We start from the raw sequence: 14,020 nt of genomic DNA, 5'->3' as shown, positions 1-14,020 counted from the left end.
CTCTCTCTCTCTCTCTCTCTCTCTCTCTCTCTCGAGCATGTGTATCAGTTGGGTGGTTGGCTGCATCTGTGTGTGTGTGTGTGTGTGTGTGTGTGTGTGTGTGTGTGTGCCTATCACAGTCAGTAGACATGCATTTCTTCAACTCATAAACGTCTGTCTGTCTCTCCGCCTGTCAGTCTACAAGTCGGTCCTGTTCTCTCTCTCTCTCTCTCTCTCTCTCTCTCTCTCTCTCTCTCTCTCTCTCTCTCTCTCTCTATGTCTCTCTCTCTCTCTCTCTCTCTCTCTCTCTCTCTCTCTCTCTCTCTCACAGGTAACACAATCTCGACACACAGGTACACTTCTGAGCACGTTTACCTGGCGTCTCATTAATAGCGGTGACCCACACGGGGTTGTAATGTGTGTTCTTTCTCACCTGCCTCACTACTATTTCTTCCACTACACCCGATGACCGCTCCTTTATAACCTTTTCTTTATTGTTTTTGTTTATTTACTTGCTAGGCTTCATAATTGCTATATATTTTTTTGTTATTGTTGTTGTTACCTGTTACCTTATTACTTCACGTGTTGCATCTCGCCCACCACACCTGTTTACTGCTTCCATATAACTTTTTTTTATTTTTATTGGGGTTTATAATTTCTCTAGATCTTTTTGTTGTTGTTGTTGTTGTTGTTGTTGTTACCTGTTACGTTATCACTTCACCTGTTGTATTTCGTCCACCACACCTGTTTACTGCTTCCATATAACTTTTTTTTCTTTTTCTTTTTTTATTGGGGTTCATAATAGCTCTAGATCTTGTTGTTGTTGTTGTTGTTGTTGTTGTTGTTACCTGTTACGTTATCACTTCACCTGCTGCATTTCGTCCTTCACACCTGCTTACTACTTCCATATTACTTTTTTTATTTTTTTATTGGGGTTTATAATTTCTCTAGATCTTGTTGTTGTTGTTGTTGTTGTTACCTGTTACCTTATCACTTTACCTGCTGCATTTCGTCCTTCACACCTGCTTACTGCTTCCATATAACCCTTTTTTTCCTCTTTTTTTTGTCGGGGAGTCGTAATGGCTCTAACTCTTTTCGTCGTTGTTGTTGTTACCTGGTACCTCATTACCTTACCTGCTGTGTTTCATCCTCTACACCTGTTTACCGCTCCTTGATAACCTTCTTTTTGCTCTTTGTTTTTGTTTATTTTCTTGATGGGGTTCTTAATAAAACTCTAGACCTTTTTTTGTTGTTGTCATTGTTTTTGCTTGTTTGTTGTTGTCTATCTCAAAACACTATTCTTTTCATAATTTTTTTTTCTCTCTCTTCGTCACTTTCTAGAGCACTTTCTCACTATATTATTTTCTCCCCGTGGTTCATAATGGTTCTATATTTTTTTTTTATTCCGCCATACCTCAAAACTCCCATTCCCCACTTCCTCTTGTTCCTGTTTATCGTTTTTATAGCACTTTTTTTTCTCTCTAATGTTTTTTTTTATTTATTTATTTTTTTATTTTTTATTTTTTGCCGAGGTTCATAATGGCTCTAGAGTATTTTTGTGGTCATATCTAAACAACATCTTCCTTACTTCATCTTTTTTTTGTATCGTTTGTATAGCTCCCTTTACTTCTATCTATCATGTCACGTCTCTTCACTATCATGTCACTATCCTTTTCACTATCCTCTCTTCACTATCACGCCACTATGCTCTTTCCACTATCATGTCTTTCTTCTCTTCACTATCATTTCACTATCCTTTTCACTATCATCTCTTCACTATCATGCCATTATGCTCTTTCCGCTATCATGTCTTTCTCTTCACTATCATTTCACTATCTTTTTCACTATCCTCTCTTCACTATCACGCCACTATGCTCTTTCCTCTATCATGTCTTTCTTCTCTTCACTATCATTTCACTATCCTTTTCACTATCCTCTCTTCACTATCACGCCACTGTGCTCTTTCCTCTATCATGTCTTTCTTCTCTTCACTATCATTTCACTATCCTTTTCACTATCCTCTCTTCACTATCACGCCACTATGCTCTTTCCTCTATCATGTCTTTCTTCTTTTCACTATCATTTCACAATCCTTTTCACTATCCTCTCTTCACTATCATGCCACTATGCTCTTTCCGCTATCATGTCTTTCTTCTTTTCACTATCATTTCACTATCCTTTTCACTGTCATGTCTCACCTCCTATCCACTTGATTAATCTTCACTCACCTGGGACTTTAACTAGCTTTTCTTCTTTTTTTTTTTTGACCTATTTATTTATTTTTGTCTACTCCTACCTTCCACAATACCTTGATTATTTCTTCATTTGACGTAGGTTGAAAAATACCTCTGTTATGTCATCTGTCTGTTATTAATTTCCTCTCGTATACTTCAAGGGCACATGTTTTTTTTTTTTATGTTCCTATATTAAGAACTGGGTTTTTTTTTAATGCTGCATCATATCTTCCGTTTCTTTACCTTTTTTTTTTGTACTCCAATTAAAAATGTTCTTTATTTTTTACTCCGCCCATCGTACTCCGCGTCCCCTCCACTCACGTGATTCATTATTAGTCCTCTTTGTAGTTCACCTCTCTCTCTCTCTCTCTCTCTCTCTCTCTCTCTCTCTCTCTCTCTCTCTCTCTCTCTCTCTCTCTCTCTCTCTCTCTCTCACACACACACACACACACACACACACACACACACACACACACACACGACTGACCCTTGATCTTTCCCTTTTCTTTGAATGGGACGCATATAGGACATGCTGTTGTTATTGTTATTGATGTTGATGTTAATGTTGTTGCAAATGCTGCTGCTGCTGTCATGGCATCTCCTTAATTCATCATCATCATTAGCGTGTAATGCGAGTGAGGCTGAAGCACACACACTCTGGGTTTCACGCCTATTATTGCAGTGCACGCTCCTACTGATGTGTGTGAAGCTGAAGAGAAAGATGTTCTACGCCGAACTCGACTGCGTTTATACCACTGTCACCTTCGGGACACACTCATTGTCCTGGGCAATTTTCAGTGCTACTGCTGTCTGGCAGGGTTGACTATGAGTTGTGTGTTGACCCCCATGGTTCTGGTATCAAGAACACCAACAGCTCTTTCCTGACTTTAGCAGGATTCAAGAGGTTGAGGATTACAGGTTCTTGGTACCAGAGACCAGAGCTGCAGCGCTGGAATTGGTGAGCAATGCTGGAAGGGTAGCCAAGGAGATTGACCACAGCCTCGTAAACACTCTTTGGAGTATCCTTCAGAACCGCAGGGTTTTCCAGAGTGCTGAGTACTTTTCAACTGATCAAAGGCTTGTTGTTGCAACACCCAAGCTTCATGTCAGGTCAGAAGAATCTTGAGATACAACCATACTGAGTTTCATTCGAGAAACTGAAAATATTAGCATGTGCTCTGAGTATGTAGTGAGTCTCAAATCGGGTCTATGTGCTCAGCACCCTTGAGGACCCTGTAGAGCTGTGGTATACCTTCAAACGGGAGACTTCAAACTGCCAAGGAGAGCATTAGAGAGCGGCCGAGATCTAGGAGTGGTTTTGCCTCGGGGAAGACACTGGAGAATATCGAGGAGAGTCGCGCTGCCAGGCTTGCTAGGAATCGGGGCCAATATAGGGCTCTGCCGCGTAGAACTAGAGTTCTCCTGAGGAGAGGTATGTCAGGAGTCTCGCTGAGGATGCCGAGGACTATTAAACGTAAATGACCTCCGACCTGCTTACCGAGCCCTGAAGAAGCTCCGCTTTGAGCCTCCCTCTCAGGTGAGCGCTATCCGAACAGTAGATGGTTGCCTGGCGTCAGACCTGAATGGGCAGAGGGCTCGTCGGAATGAGTACTTTGAGCAGTTGTATGCGTGGCGAACCTACCGAGGGGGCAGCTTCCACCTGATGGGTTGCAGGTGGCAATCGCTGATCCACCCATTGACGAAAGCCTTCCATTTCATGACGAGGTCAGAGAGGCTGTGGCAAAGTTGAGGGGTGGTAAAGGATCTGGTAGTTGTAACATCAGTGCGGAGCTGCTCTAAGCTTGAGGTGGTCATGATCCGTAGGTTGCACGCGGTCTTGACTGCCGTATTCTGGTGTGGTACCAATCTCCCTGATGAGAGTCCCTACCAGGAAAAGGAAAGGGGACCGCGAGGAATGCAACAACTACCGTGGTATAACCCTGCTCAGTGTACCAGGCAAGGTTCATGTGGATTCGCAGCTACAGATATCTGCGTAGTCCGGGTCAACGCCTTTAAATGTGACAACTGATTGTATGCTCACATTTTGCGTACTGGTGGAGCGCCGACGCGAGTTTCGACCGGGAATACTTACGGTCTATGTCGATCTCAAGAAGCTGTTTGATTCAGTGCATAGCAAGGCATTGTGTGAGCTCCTGCAAGTGCATGGGATTCCTGTAAGGGTCATTTTCCAATTGACCAGCTTCTTTCCCCTAGACGCAGGAGTGAGGTAGAGCTGTGTCCTTGCCCCATCGCTTTTCAACACTTGCATTGGGCACTAGGCACAGTTGTGGACCAGAGGCATTGTGGAGCATCTGTTGACAATACCAGGGTTACCGACCTTGTTTTTGTCGATGATACAGTAATCCTTGGGGAGTCGCTGTAGGTTCTGGTGATGGCTCTCGAAACACTGCACGGGATGTTGAAGCCCCTGGGACGTCAGGTCTCCTGGGCCACGACCAAATTACAGGTGTTTGGAGGGTTGCTAGGTGAAACAATACAGTCTGTTCATGCGTGTGGCGAGGACATGCAAAAGTCTTACGGCGGATTGGCTTGGCGCACGGTGTTATGTACTCACTCAGCACGAGTATATGGCGTTGTCGATACCTGTGCAGGACAAAGATCCGAAACTTCAAGTCGCAAAGATAGGTTTGTGTATATTGTATCAAACTGTATAGGTTATGGATGTATAGATTATTAGGCATAGATAGGTTTGTATACATTCTATCGATTGTATGGGTGATGTAAATATAGATTACTTGGCATGGATGGATTTGTACAAATTGTGTATATATATATATATATATATATATATATATATATATATATATATATATATATATATATATATATATATATATATATATATATATATAAATCATTAGGCCTTGATAGTTACGTGTATTCTGTTTCGATTGTATAGATTAAATGTAAGGACTTTCAGGTCTTTCTCCCCTTCGGGTCATCCACGCATCCAGTGCCTGAGCCGCGTGACCTGACCTTTCTGGGGCGCGAGGATGAGGTCAGGTGTGTTGCTAAGCGTGAGGCGACCCCTGACCTTAGATGGGGCTTGTTAAAGGCGAAGTGGGGCGGCAGCGGCGGCGGCGGAGCGAGGCACTGGCGGTGGTGGTGGTGGTGGTGAGGGAGGGAGAGAGGGGAAGGAAAAGGCCAATAGTGAGGGAAGGAAAAGAGAGGTAGGTAGGTAGGTGTGTGTGTGTGTGTGTGTGTGTGTGTGTGTGTGAGAGAGAGAGAGAGAGAGAGAGAGAGAGAGAGAGAGAGAGAGAGAGAGAGAGAGAGAGAGAGAGAGAGAGAGAGAGAGAGAGAGAGAGACACACACTTTCAACGTGCACTGCCCAGAGAGAGAGAGAGAGAGAGAGAGAGAGAGAGAGAGAGAGAGAGAGAGAGAGAGAGAGAGAGAGAGAGAGAGAGAGAGAGAGTCAAGGTAAAGCTGTCCTGCCTCACTCCTCTCCCTCTCTCCATCCCACCCTTCCTCCTCTCTCTCTCTCTCTCTCTCTCTCTCTCTCTCTCTCTCCCTACCCTCCCTCCTCCATGCCCTCCCTCTTTCCCTTCCATTGAACACTTCCTCCCTCCCTCCCTCCCTCTCCCTTCCTCCCTCCTTCACTATGCAGTCTCCTTCCCTCCCTTACTCCTTCCCTTCCTCCCTTGGTTACTCCCTTCTACTCCTTCCTTCCCTTCTCGCTATATACTTCCTCCCTCCCTTCTTCCCTTTCTCCCTTCCCTCCCTCAATTCCTCCCATCCTTCCCTTAACATTCCTACCTTCATCCTTCCCATCGTCTCTCCTTTCCTCCCTCAATCCCTCCCTTCCTTTCCTTCGTCGCTTCTTCCCTTCTTCAATCCCTTCCATCCCTCCCTTAACATCCCTCCCTTCATCCCTTCCCTTCCTTCATTACCACGGTATATTTTTTTTATGCTGTTTAGAGTGCCTTTGTTACTATTATTATTATTATTATTATTATTATTATTATTATTATTATTATTATTATTATTATTATTGAGAGCGAGATAAACGAAAACTGGATGCTGTATTATTTGCTTATCATGAAGAAAACGCGAACACACTAACGAGGGTCGACTAATGTATATACTTATCTGTTCTGGTGTGTGTGTGTGTGTGTGTGTGTGTGTGTGTGTGTGTGTGTGTGTGTGTGTGTGATTATAAAAGAGGCCGTTAGCACTGAATACAAGCCTGAAACATCACACACACACACACACACACACACACACACACACACACACACACACACACACACACACGCACACAATAACACATACACATATTCGGCACATTTCTGCTGCCAGTGGTTACGATAATAATAATAATAATAATAATAATAATAATAATAATAATAATAATAATAATAATAATAATAATAATGAAAATAATGTCACTGAAATTGGAAACAAAACAATTGTAATATCACACTTAATATTTCCACAATCACCACCACCACCATCAACAACAACAGCAAGAACAGTAACAACAACAATAACAATTACAGCATCAACAAAATAGTTAATAGAATTTTTTTTTCCTTCTCACTGACTTCACCACTTTCGATTTCATTTTCTTTTTTTCTTTTCCCCCCACAAGTTTTCCCTCCTCCTCCCTTCTCTCCTCCTCCTCCTCCTCCTTTCACTTTCTACTCTGTTATTATTTTTTTGGTAATTTGTAAATATTTTTCAAACTTTCCTTCACTTAAAAGGCGTGTTATAACTATTCTTTTATTTATATTGTTATTACTATTGTTCTTGTCATTATTATTACTATTATTATTATTATTTTATTGTCATTGTTATATTTTCTATTTCTGCTCACTTCTATTATTACTACTGTTACTAATGATATCCGTTTTTTACTCTTTCTTCTTATTACACACACACACACACACACACACACACACACACACACACACACACACACACACTCACACACACACATATGGTTAAAGCTCTGCAGTGCCAGACTTCGCGGCCTGGCAGGCGGAGATCCGAGCCCCTCTCAGGCCAGGTTTTTTGAGCTGAAAAAATGTGGTTACTGTCCACCTAAAGCAAGGTGATGGGTGTGTCGTGTGTGGAGGTTCCAGCAGTACCAAAGAGATCGACTATAATGAACTTTGCTCTTATCGGGAGAGTATTTGCTGGTGATGACGAGTCTGGCTCGTTATCAGGCCTTGGTGAATTACAGAGAGAGAGAGAGAGAGAGAGAGAGAGAGAGAGAGAGAGAGAGAGAGAGAGAGAGAGAGAGAGAGAGAGAGAGAGAGAGAGAGAGAGAGAGAGAGAGAGAGAGAGAGAGAGAGAGAGAGAGAGAGAGAGAGAGAAGCTGTCAGCGGAGTGAAAGCCACGTGGAACAGGGGAAGGAAGAGCAGGAGGAGGAGGAGGAGGAGGTGCTGGAGTGACTGGCAGGAGGAAGGGAGGGAGGGAGGGAAAGGAAGAAACTGGAACACGGAGGAGATTGGCTAGGAAGGGAGGAGGGAGGGGAGGAATAGAAGCGCCTCTCTCTCTCTCTCTCTCTCTCTCTCTCTCTCTCTCTCTCTCTCTCTCTCTCTGTCCGTTATCGTGATTTTTCTATTTTTTGTGCTACCAGAGAGATGTTGAGATACAGACAGACAGGCAGATGGACAGACAGAAAGACAGACAGAGTTACAGACGAAAGGGAGGTGGAGTGGAGGCAAAAGGAGGAAGGAAAGAGAGAAAGAAGTGCAGGGAAGGAAGAATGAGGGGAAAATGTGAAGGAAGGAAGGGAAGGAGTAAAAAGAACGAAAGAGAAGGAAGTAATGAAAGGGAAGATGAATGAAGGGAAGAAAATGGAAGGAAAGAAAGAAGTGCAGGGAGGGGAAAAGAAGGAGGAAGGAAGGAAGGAAACAAAGACGAAAGGGAATGCAGGAATGAAAAAGAAGGAGGTAATGAAAGGGAAGATGAATGAAGGGAAGAAAATGGGAGGAAAGAAAGAACTGCAGGGAGAGGAAAAGAAGGAAGAAGGAAGGAAGGAAACAAAACCAAAGGGAATGCAGTAACGAAAGAGAAGGAAGATGAATGAAGGGAAGAAAATGGGAGGAAGGAAAGAAGTGCAGAGAGGGGAAAAGAAGGAGGAAGGAAGGAAGGAAACAAAGACGAAAGGGAATGCAGTTACGAAAGGGAAGGAAGATGAATGAAGGGAAGAAAATGGGAGGAAGGAAAGAAGTGCAAGGAGGGGAAAAGAAGGAGGAAGGAAGGAAGGAAACAAAGACCAAAGGGAATGCAGGAACGAAAGAGAAGGAAGATGAATGAAGATAAGAAAATAGGAGGAAGGAAAGAAGTGCAGGGAGGGGAAAAGAAGGAGAAGGAAGGAAGGAAACAAAGACCAAAGGGATGCAGTTACGAAAGGGAAGGAGGTAATGAAAGGGAAAATGAGTGAAGGGAAAAAAAAGTGGAGAGAAAGGAAATAAAACTTGCGACAGGACTGAAGGGCGGCAGGGCTCCTTCACGCCTCGCTAAGGGCCGCTGCTACAATCCAACACAGTGTCGTGGGAAGCGTCTCAACCTCCCTATACTCCCCATAATGGTCCTCTTTTCTACTTGGCACCCGATACTGAAGGGATTTCGTGTGTATTTTCCTCGTTTCTTCCTTCCTACTGCGCCATATGACCTCTGTAGTTCTGGAGAGGTAGGGCAAGTAGGGGAAAGGAAAATGAGGGGGGGGTTGAATTAAGGGAAGGAAGGAGGAGGAAGAAAAGGAAATCAGGGAAAGAAAGTAAGGGGAAGGGGAGGAGATGGGGTGGAGTATAGAGTAAGGGAAATGAAAGGGAAGGGGAAGGGTGAAATTAAGGAAAAGAAAAGGGAAGAAAAGGAAATTAGGGAAAGAAAGTAAGGGGGAAAGGGGAGAAGGTAGGGAAAGGGAAGTGAGGGGAAGGGTGAAATTAAGGAAAAGAAAAGGGGAAGAAAAGGAAATTAGGGAAAGAAAGTAAGGGGGAAAGGGGAGAAGGTAGGGAAATGGAAGTGATGGGAAAGGTGGAATTGAAAGAAAGAAGGGAGGGAAAGGAAAGGAAATTAGGGAACGAAAGTAAGGGGAAAGGGAGGAGGTAGGGAAATGGAAGTGAGAGGAAGGGTGGAATTGAAAGAAAGAAGGGAGGGAAAGGAAAGGAAATTAGGGAACGAAAGTAAGGGGAAAGGGAGGAGGTAGGGAAATAGAAGTGAGAGGAAGAGTGGAATTGAAAGAAAGAAGGGAGGGGGAAGACTGGAATTAAAAGAAAGAAGGGAGGGAAAGAAAAGGAAATTAGGGAAAGAAAGGGGAAGGGGAGGAGGTAGGAAAATGGAAGTGAGGGGAAGAGTGGAATTGAAAGAAAGAAGGGAGGGAAAGGAAAGGAAATTAGGGAACGAAAGTAAGGGGAAAGGGAGGAGGTAGGGAAATGGAAGTGAGAGGAAGAGTGGAATTGAAAGAAAGAAGGGAGGGAAAGAAAAGGAAATTAGGGAAAGAAAGGGGAAGGGGAGGAGGTAGGAAAAAGGAAGTGAGGGGAAGAGTGGAATTGAAAGAAAGAAGGGAGGGAAAGAAAAGGAAATTAGGGAACGAAAGTAAGGGGAAAGGGAGGAGGTAGGGAAATGGAAGTGAGAGGAAGAGTGGAATTGAAAGAAAGAAGGGAGGGAAAGGAAAGGAAATTAGGGAACGAAAGTAAGGGGAAAGGGAGGAGGTAGGGAAAAGGAAGTGAGGGGAAGAGTGGAATTAAAGGAAAGAAGGGAGAGGAAGTGAAGGGAATATCCAGCCTAACAAGTCCATCAGTTCTTGCTTTCTATATCAACACTAAACATTCACTATACATATTTTTATTTTATTTTTTTTCGTTGCATTGTGTGTGATATTCCCTCCATCGTTTCTTTAGATTTCATACCTCTTATATCATCACTAACATTCACATTTTTTTTTTTTTTTCGTAGTTTCGTGTGAAGAGATTGCCTGTGTATTGTCATTTAACTTCTTACCATTTATATCAACATCAAACACGCATTATACATTTTATTTTCGTGTATTTTGTGAGAAGATTTCCGGCATTGTTTTCTTTAAATTTCCTACCTTTTATATTAACACTAAACATTTACTGTACATCATTTTTTTCTAGTGGTTTGTGTGAAAATTTCCTGCATCGTTTCCTTCAATTCTCAGGAGCAGTAAATAGCGGGCTTTTTTTTTTTTCATTATTGTTTTTTTTTTTTTCTCACGCCCTTGAACTGCCTCCTTTTCTGTAATTAAAAAAAGATACTTACCTTTCTTTAATCAACACTAAACGTTCACCATACATTAGTTTTCATTGTTAGTGTGAAGACATTTCCTGCATCGTTTCCTTCAAGTTTCTTTTAATAATAACACCATACATTCACTATATCTACATTTTTTTTGTATAAGATTCCGTGCATCATTTTCCTTTAAGAATCTCACCCTTTATAACGCCTAATATTCACTCTACATACATTTTTTTTCCTAATAATGTGTGTGAAGAGATTTTCTGTGTGGCTTCCTTACATTTCTTATACCTCTCATATTAACACTAAGCAGTCACTATATATACATTTCTTCTCGCACTATTCTGTATGAAGAAGATTCCCTGCATAGTTTCCTGAGAGAGAGAGAGAGAGAGAGAGAGAGAGAGAGAGAGAGAGAGAGAGAGAGAGAGAGAGAGAGAGAGAGAGAGAGAGAGAGAGAGAGAGAGAGAGAGAGAGAGAGAGAGAGAGAGAGAGAGAGAGAGAGAGAGAGAGAGAGAGAGAGAGAGAGAGAGAGAGAGAGAGAGAGAGAGAGAGAGAGAGAGAGAGAGAGAGAGAGAGAGAGAGAGAGAGAGAGAAGGTATAGAAAATAGAGATAGAAAGAAGATAGAGATAAGAGACAGCGAGAGAGAGAGAGAGAGAGAGAGAGAGAGAGAGAGAGAGAGAGAGAGAGAGAGAGAGAGAGAGAGAGAGATTAAGGGAGGGACGTCAGGAGAAAGGGAGATGTGGGAGGCCTAAGGGAGCAGTGAGGGAGATTAGATAAGGGGGGGAAGAACAGTGAAGGGAGATAGGGAGGATAGTGAGGTAGAGAAGAGAGTTAAAGGAAGAGAAGAGGATGAGGGGAAATAAAGAAGAAGGGAGATAGGGAAGAAAAAGAGAGAAAAGAAGAGGTGATGGTGAAGGAAGAAAAGGCGAAGATAGGAAAGAAAGGAAATGTAATAAAAGATGAAGAAAAAAAGGAAGGAAGAGAAGGCAAAGATAGGAAGAAAGGAAATATAATGAAAGATAGAGAAGAAAAGAGAGGGAAAAGAAGAGGTGAAGATGAAGGAAGAAAATGAGAAAATAGGAAAGAAAGGAAATATAATGAAAGATAGAGAAGAAAAGGGAGGAGAAGAAAAGGTGAAGGTGAAGATGGGAAAGGAAGGAAATGCAATGAAAAATGAGAAAGAAAAGGGAGAAAAGTAAGGAAAAGAAGATAATTTAAAAGAAGAGAAGGGGATGAGGGAAAGAAAGTACAATGAAGAGAGATAGGAAAGAAAAAAATGGAGGAAAATTAAGGAGAAAGGGAGAAGGGATGAAGGTGAAGGAAAGAAAGAGAGAAGAAGGGAAGGAGAGGAAGGAGAAGGGATGAAAGAGAGGAGAAACGGAGAAGAAAGTAAAGAAGGGAGGGAAAGGAATGAAAGAGAGAGGAATGGGAAGGGAGAGTAAAGAAGGGAAGAAAGAGAGGGGAAGGGGAGGTAGGACGAGGGAAGGGCAGAATAAAGGTAAAGAAAGGAAGGGAAGGAAAGAAAATTAATTAAGTAAGGGCGCAGAATAAAGTAAGGGGAAAGAAAAAGGGAAGTGACGGGAAGGATAGAAGGGAAAGAAAGGGGAAGGAGAGGGAAGGGGAAAAGAAGGGAGGGAAAGGAAGAAAAGTGAAGGAAAGAAAGTAAGGGGAAGGGGAGGGAAGGGGAAGGATGGGATAAGGGAAAAGAAGGGAGGAATAGTAAGAAAAATGAAGGGAGAAAAGTGAGGGGAAGGAGAGGGAAGGGGAAGGGTGGGATAAGGGAAAAGAAGGAAGGGAAAGGAAGAAAATATGAAGGAAAGAAGTAAGGGGAAGGAGAGGGAAGGGGAAGCCAAATCAAACCGGTCATTCCTTTCAGCCGTACCTTGTGATGTGGGGAAGAGGAGGGGGAGGAGGAGGAGGAGGAGGAGGAGGAGGAGGAGGAGGAGGAGGAGGAGGAGAAGGGAGGGAAGGTTGTGGTGGTGGTGGTGGTGGTGGTGTGGAGAGACGAAACAAAAGGAGTCTGAAGATGAAATAGTTTGAGAGAGAGAGAGAGAGAGAGAGAGAGAGAGAGAGAGAGAGAGAGAGAGAGAGAGAGAGAGAGAGAGAGAGAGAGAGAGAGAGAGAGAGAGAGAGAGAGAGAGAGAGAGAGAGAGATCTACCATAGGAAATTAAAACAAAAGAAGAAAAAAAGAATGTATATAAAAGATAAATCCGTTAAAATGCCTAAGTGAAGATGAGATAAAAGTAGAATAAAAGAAAAACAAGAAGAAGAAAGAAAGAAGAAGAAAAAGAAGAAGAAAAGTATGCTAATAAAAAGATCAGAATAATGCTTAGGAAAAAGAACAGTATGAAGAAGAGGAAGAAAAGGAAGAAGAGGAAGAAGAAAATGTGCTAATAATAACATATGAACAATGCTAAGAAAAAAGGCCAGTATGAACAAGAGGAAGAGGAGGCAGATATGAACAAGAGGAAGAGGAGGCAGATATGAACAAGAGGAAGAGGCGGCAAATATGAACAAGAGGAAGAGGAGCCAAATAGAGTATCCGCCAAAGGGGTCGATAGAGATGCCGAGGAGGGAGAGGTCGACAGGACTACCAAAGAGCTCACAAAATGACTGAAAGGGGGTCCGAGAAATAACTAGGGGAAAGGAGAGCGGCTTAACACCCAATCAATAAAGTTTGGATACATGGGAGGATGGGAGGGTCGTGAATAACTGTAGGGGAAATCTTGGATAACTGTGTGTGTGTGGGGGGGTGTCAGTAATGAATCGATATAGTATGGATAACTGGGGTGGTCGTGTATAACTGTCGGGGAGGTCGTGTATAACTGTAGGGGGATCTTGGATAACTGTGAGGGGGTGTCGGTAATTAATCAGCAAAGCATGGATAACTGGGGTGGTCGTGTATAACTGTTTGGGAGGTCGTGGATAACTGTAGGGGGATCTTGGATAACTGTGAGGGGGTGTCGGTAATTAATCAGCAAAGCATGGATAACTGGGGTGGTCGTGTATAACTGTTTGGGAGGTCGTGGATAACTGTAGGGGGATCTTGGATAACTGTGGGGGATCCTGGATAACTGAGGGAATGAGGGGTCTTGGATAACTGTGGGGGAGTATTAGTAATCAGTTATTAAAGGATGGATAACGGAGTGGGTCATGGATAAGTACTGGAGTGGGATTTTGAATTACGGTGGGGGATCATGGATAACTGAGGGATAGGAGGGGTCTTGGATAACTGTGGGGGAGTGTCAGTAATCCGTCAATAAGGGATGGATAACTTGGGTGGGTCGTGGATAAGTGTTTGAGTGGGATCATGGATAACTGTGGGATATGAGGGGTCTGGATAACTGTGTGGAGGGTGTCAGTAATCAGTCAGTAAAGGATGGATAACGGGGGTGGGCCATGGATAAGTATTGGGGTGGAATCTTGGATAAATGTGGGGGGGGAGTCAATGATCAGTATGTCCTTGAGGGTTGAGTAATGGTCAGCCAGTTATTCTTCTTAATTAAGGCGAGAGCTGAAATGCGTTGAAACAGTCCATACGATATTATGCAAGGGAAGCTTACAGTCCATAC

Source organism: Eriocheir sinensis, chromosome 21, assembly GCF_024679095.1.
Source record: "Eriocheir sinensis breed Jianghai 21 chromosome 21, ASM2467909v1, whole genome shotgun sequence".
In the NCBI taxonomy this organism is placed as follows: Eukaryota; Metazoa; Arthropoda; class Malacostraca; order Decapoda; family Varunidae; genus Eriocheir; species Eriocheir sinensis.
The sequence above is the reverse complement of the archived record's forward strand: the minus strand, read 5'-3'. Positions refer to the sequence as shown.